Raw genomic sequence first — 6651 nt, forward strand, 5'->3', positions numbered from 1 at the left:
ACTGCCCCTCACACCCGCTTCATGCTCTTATTGGCTAGCTGAGGCATGCGTCACCTCACATCCCGCCCTGCCAGCTCCCGAGCAGGAAGAGCACAGAGCCAAAGCCCCATTGGTAGGGCACCTTGCCGAGTGTGTAACCTGCTCCCTGATTGGTTGGCTGCACTGTTGCGTGTTGCCGTTCCTGAGGTCCTTCGCTGGCGGTGGCGGTAGCAGGGCGAGGTGCTGGCTAGAGCCAGAATAGCTCGGTGAGCTTCATGGTCCTGGGCCTACGTATCTCCCTGGGCCGCCCGCCCGCCCGCTCGCCTCGGGGGTGTCTGGGGTCGGGCGAGCTGAGCCCAGGTTTTTACAAGCCAGCGCTCCGTGTGGGGAGAGCGGCGGCCCCCGTTGCTAGCGCGCGGCCCCGGGAGGAGTTTCGTAGCGAAACCGGCTTAATCGAGTCTCGTTGGCCACGTTGAAAGAAACGTAGAACTGCGGCTAACCCATTGCTGAGTCCTTGCGCGGTTACCGCCCGCGCCTGTCGGGGACAAGCAGGGCCACGGGCTGTGTCTAGTGAATGGGCTTTTCACACCGGCAGCCGCTGCCAAACCTTCAATGAGGGATGAGGGATCATAGAATATCGGGGTAGGAAGGGACCTCAGGAGGTCATCTAGTCCGACCCCCTGCTCAAAGTTGGGCCAATCCCCAACTAGATGAGATCGCGGACTGAAAATGACTGCTAGAGCTTTAATTTTCTATCTCTATGTGCAGCAAGTCCTTTTCATTCTCGCTTTTGCCGGGAAAGTAATCGAGATTTTGTTCTTTTAAAATGCAGTGTCTTGGCATCTTACTGATTCTAAGGTCTTGTTTATACTGGGAGGTTTTTGAAATGTTGTAATCATATTATGCTCTCTGGCAGTGTTCATTGTTTTGAGAGTGTGGATTTGGTGTTTTGTAGTCGCTTAGTGTGACAATTTGCTGAAAGTTGATTTTGTGTTTGAGATTTGAAATTTTATTACACTTTGAGCTTTTGTCAAGCAAAACTTTAACAAACATCAAATGAAAACAAGAAATTGAATAAGTCTGTCCCAGTTTGTAACCCTGGTAACAAACAATAATACAGTGCAAATTTCAGCTCAATAAAATATGTCGCATTTTGAAAAAAATGCTCATTTTTAAATTCTGCAGATACATGGACAGCCTGCCTGTAAGTGCAGAGTAAACATGATTGTACAGGATTTCTGGGTGCTCTTTCCCCTTCATATGTGGAATGGTGAGAGCAGAAGCCATTGTTTGTAGTTGTGGGGATGAAGGTGGGTTCCCAGAATTCAGTGTTTTCACTCTCCTCCACACACCACATCCCAGGAAAGTGCCTGATGGAATTCTGGGACGTGCAGGTGCTGCTCTCAGGAAGCAGTATTGTCCACAGGCTGCAGGATATGTCTGGGATGTGACTGTAGTGTTGGGTGGGAAGATGGCACTCTAAGGGTCTCCAGCAAAACTGCTTTGTCATCAGTTCAAGGAGCTGGTTTGGCACATCCTAGAGGTTTCCTAGAGTTTGCCTCATCAGTTCAATGGTCTTCTAGTGATTTCTCTGGCCTCCTTTTCTGCAATGAAAACTCCTCTCCAGTCCTCTGTCTTCTTGGTCCTGTTCTGGACTCTGACTGCAGTTCACCCCACATTTCCTGCTTTGTATTTCTTTTCTTGCCCTGGAGATTGGCCATGCGATCCACAGTAGATAATAGTCCAGTCTGTTGCGGTCACAGGGCTTCGGGTGCAAGAGCTGGGGGAACTGAAAACAGAACAAGTAGTTATTGTACTAATTTCAGTTTTCATGTCACCAATGATAAAATGTTGCTTTTTCCTCTCTTTTAGAATGCCATTTCCGTAGCCTTTTGCCAGTCTGGAGTGACTCTGAAGATGGTAAGATGTTTTGTTTGCCTTCAATTCTGCTTTATCGCATCTCCAACATGCACTAAATGCATTGCAAAACGAAGAGTTCTGCAATAGTTCAGAACTTACAGGGTTAACGTAGCTGGAAGGCTGACTTGCCTTATCTCTGTCCTGTCCCACTTTGGGGAACTGTATCTCATAAAATGCTAAGATAGCTGAAATCTCAGGGCATTGCACAAATTATAAATCAATGTCCTTTTTTTTAAAAAAATATTGCTTTATTTTCACAGCATCTAGTGTTTCAATGAACATGGTTACATTATAGTGTTTCTTTATTAAAATCCTACTTGACTAGGGGGAGGGCTAGGGCATAGTGGTTGAGGAATCTGGAATGAGAAAGGAGACCATAGTGGTATAGGGAGGGGGGGCAGCCCAGTGGGCTATTAATATATATGGGCAGCAAATAGTCAGGGAACTAAACTTCCCCAGTGCAGATGCCGTTTAAAGCCCCGGGGGATATTTCCAAGCTAGCAGGCCCAGAGAGGATCCTAGATCACATCTGCCCACAATGGCAGCAGCTAGCAGGCATCCACAACAAAAAAATATTCAACCCTTCTATACAGTTATTTAATATAGCACCAAACTTACTCGCAGAAGTCCCCTCCCCAAGTCTATCAGGCTGGGTGTCCACCTGGCTTTCAGGAGCTGCATGTTCATTTGACTGCCTCAGACTTTTGTGTGAGGAAGAGATCTTGGCTTTCAGAGAAGCTCCCTTCCTTCACCTACTTAGAGTCCTGGTCAACGTTGGACAGTGCCAAAAGGGATGACACTGCAGACCCATGACAAATGAGATTTGGTGGTGGCCTCACAGCAAAAATCTGATCAAGATGCCATAAAAGTAGAAGACGCACAGGTAAACAGACAGCTCGGGCCTGGCATCATGCATTGCAGTATGAGATAACAGTGGGAGGACTGCTAAGTCAATGTGAAATAGATGCATCCACACAAATCTTATTTTGCACTAACTCATTCCTTAGTTAACTTAATGCACCTTCAAAAGGGATTATCCTCTTGGTAAAAAACTGGACATTTAAATTGAAAGAAGAATTGTATTATGTGGACAATAGGCATTTTAACTAAAAACCCCATAAGTTAGTGTGAAACACCCCTCCTCCTCCTAAACACTAAATTACATGTCTCTACCAGGCCATTTATCAAAATTAAGGCAAGTCAACTAAAGGTGTGAAGTCAATGCACATAACGTACATTTAACCCCTGTGGATGCTTTCGTTCAGGAGTAAAGCGGTCTACATTTCCTGTAACTTAGTCCTCCTAAGGTTACATTGCTCCTGAATTAAAACATCTACCTGGGGACGGAGGTAAACACACTAAGTTATACACATTGACTGCATGACTTTAGTTGATTCACCTTTCCTGATTGTCCCCCGTGTAGACCACTCCTTAGAGGTATTGTTAGCACTAGATGTAGAACTGACAACAATCGCAACTGCTTCCATTGGCATATATTTCCCAATATGACTCATGGGATTTGTACTAGTGGGAGAGCCACCACAAGCATTGATGGATTTGATTGCACCAATTACAAAAGTCCAGCAAAAGAAAAATGGAGTATGGATCACACACATATAATGCTAGAGATTCCCTTTCTAATTTATTATTTATTTATAAAACAGTTCCTTCAGAGTTCTGATTGAGTTCTAAAGGTTCCAAACCAGGCAGTTACAACTAGACACTGAGAAGCAGAGGGCCTAATTTTCAGAAGTGCACTAGACATAGAATCACAGAATCGTAGGACTGGAAAGGACCTCGAGAGGTCTTCTAGTCCAGTCCCCTGCACTCAAGGCAGGACTTAGTATTATCTAGACCATTCCTGACAGGTGTTTGTCTAACCTACTCTTAAAAATCTCCAATGACAGAGATTCTACAGCCTCCTTAGGTAATTTATTCCAGTGCTTAACTACTGTGACAGTTAAGAATCTTTTCTAATGTCCAACCTAAACTGCCTTTGCTGCAATTTAAGCCCATTGCTTCTTGTCCTATTTTCAGAGGTTAATGAGAACAATTTTCCTCCCTCTTCATTGTAACAACCTTTTATATACTTGTGTTCCCACTCAGTTTTCTCTTCTCCAGACTAAACAAACCCAATTTTTTCAGTCTTCCCTCCTGGATCATGTTTTCTAGAATTTTAATAATTTTTGTTGCTCTTCTCTGGACTTTCTCCAATTTGTCCATATGTTTCCTGAAATGTGGTCCCCAGAACTGGACACAATATTTCAGTTGAGGCCTAATCAGCGCAGAGTAGAGCAGAAGAATTACTTCTCATGTCTTGCTTACAACACACCTGCTAATACATCCCAGAATGATGTTTACTGTGTGTGTGTGTGTGTGTGTGTGTGCAACAGCGTTACACTGTTGACTCGTATTTAGCTTGTGTTCCACGATGACCCGCAGATCCCTTTTCACTGTACTCTTTCCTAGGCAGTCGCTTCCCATTTGGTATGTGTGCAACTGATTGTTCCTTCCTAAATGGAGTACTTTGCATTTGTCCTTATTGAATTTCATCCTGTTTACTTGAGACCATTTCTCCAGTTTGTCCAGATCATTTTGAATTTTAATCCTGTTCTCCAAAGTACTTGCAAACCCTCCCAGCTTGGTATTGTCTGAAAACTTGATGTCATTATCTAAATCATCGTATTCTATGCTATTATCTAAACCATTGATGAAAATATTGAACAGAACCAGATCCAGAATTGATCCCTGAGGGCCCCCATTTAATATGGCCTTCCAGCTTGACTGTGAACCACTGATAACTACTCTCTGGGAATGGTTTTCCAATCAGTTATGCAGCCACCTTATAGTAGCTCCATCTAGGTTGTACTTCTCTAGTTTGTTTATGAGAAAGTCATGCAAGACAGTATCAAAAGCATTACTAAATTCAAGGTATACCACATAACAGGACTACCCTGTCCTTGGTCTTCCTCTTGCTTTTAATGTATTTGTAGAATGTTTTCTTGTCTCTAGCTAATTTAATCTCATTTTGTGCCTTGGCCTTTCTAATTTTGTCTCTACATACTTGTGTTATTTGTTTATATTCATCCTTTGTAATTTGACCTAATTTTCACTTTTTGTAGGACTCTTCTTTTTTGAGTTTCAGATTATTGAAGATCTCTTGGTTAAGCCGGGGTGTGTGTGTGTGTGTCTTGTTATACTTTCTATCTTTCCTATGCATTGGAATAGTTTGCTCTTGTGCCCTTAACAATGTCTCTTGGAAAAACTGCCAACTCTCCTGAAATGTTTTTTCTCTTAGACTTGCTTCCTATAGGCTCTTACCTACCAACTCCCTGAGTTTGCTAAAGTCTGCCTTCTTGAAATCCATTATCTTTATTGTGCTGATTTCCCTCCTACCATTTCTTAGGATCATGAACTGTCATTTCATGATCACTTTCACCCAAGCTGCCTTCCACTTTCATATTCTTAACCAGTTCCTTCCTGTTTAGCAAAATGAAATCTAGAATAGCCTCTCCCCTCGTAGCTTTTTCCACCTTCTGACGTAAAAATTTGTCTCCAGTATATTCCAGGAACTTGTTGGATAATCTGTGCCCTGCCGTGTTATTTTCCCAACAGATGTCTGGATAGTTCAAGTCCCCCATAACTACCAAGTCCTGTGCTTTGGATGATTTTGTTAGTTGTTTTAAAAAAAAGCCTCATCCCTCTCTTGTTCCTGGTTAGATGATCTGTAGTAGACCCCTATCATGACATCACTCTCGTTTTTTACCCCTTTTATCGTTACCTAGAAACTTTCAACAAGTCTCTCCTATTTCCATCTCAGCGTCAGTCCAAGTATATATATTTGATATATCTGCAACTCCTGTTGCTTTCAGTTTGAAATGTGGGTTAGAAATAAGAATGGCCATACTGGGTTAGACCAATAGTTCACTTAGCTCTGTATCCTTTCTCTGACAATGGCCACTGCCAGATGCTTCAGGGGGTGCGAACAGACCAGAGCAATTATTGAATGATCCATCCCTGGTCATCCAGTCCCAGCTTCTGCCAATCAGGTTGACTGACTGCCAGAAGCTGCGACTGGATGACCAGGGATGGTCTGCACCTCAAGTTAGGGCCAGGTTGCTCATTTCAATGTGTGAAATTTAAGCAGCTACAAAGTGTGAGGGGGGGGTGAGTTATATTTGCATCAGGAACTCTAAGGCTTTCCTGACTATTGTGCCTTTCAAAACTCAACCACAATATTGCATTAATTTTTTTTTTTTTGTATTCATGATGATAGTTTCCTAATATATTATTTGAATAATTCTTTCTTCCCCTATTTGTTGACATCAGGCATAAAGACTTCATGCAGGAAAACAGAATAGAATTTATAATTTTTTTAAACTATGCCACAAAATAATAGATCAAATATGCCAGTTTTCTTACAGAAAAGCACTGTTTGTTTCTTTTTGCCTTCAAATCTAAAATAGGAAGTATGCATTTGGCCAAACCAGCAGAGTCAGATTCAAGGTCATATATATATGTTGAATGTTTCTTTCTTTTCTTGAAACAGAAATCCAAGATATGCACATTTAAAGTCTTAACAAGGGTATTCTAATATACTGAAATTTTAGTTACTAGATCTGATTTGGCACAGTTCCTTACTCAAGATAAAACCCTTCTCAATTTCAATTTCATCCCTTTTTAGTATGCTAAATAGTTCTTCATCCCATTTTAACACTCACACTTCATCCTCTATTTTCACACTCATACACT

At 42.2% G+C, this 6651-nt stretch overlaps 1 long non-coding RNA gene across 1 annotated transcript in view; it reads left to right on the plus strand.

Annotated features, from left to right (window-relative positions):
- The first annotated feature begins 141 nt into the window (after positions 1-141).
- LOC128828655 (uncharacterized) overlaps positions 142-6651 on the plus strand; it is a 38447-nt gene continuing 31937 nt past the window's right edge. The window contains exons 1-2 of the long non-coding RNA XR_008443219.1: positions 142-245; positions 1852-1899. This is a non-coding gene — a long non-coding RNA (uncharacterized LOC128828655). The remainder of the gene's footprint in view (positions 246-1851; positions 1900-6651) is intronic.

Source organism: Malaclemys terrapin, chromosome 24, assembly GCF_027887155.1.
Source record: "Malaclemys terrapin pileata isolate rMalTer1 chromosome 24, rMalTer1.hap1, whole genome shotgun sequence".
NCBI classification, from domain to species: domain Eukaryota; kingdom Metazoa; phylum Chordata; order Testudines; family Emydidae; genus Malaclemys; species Malaclemys terrapin.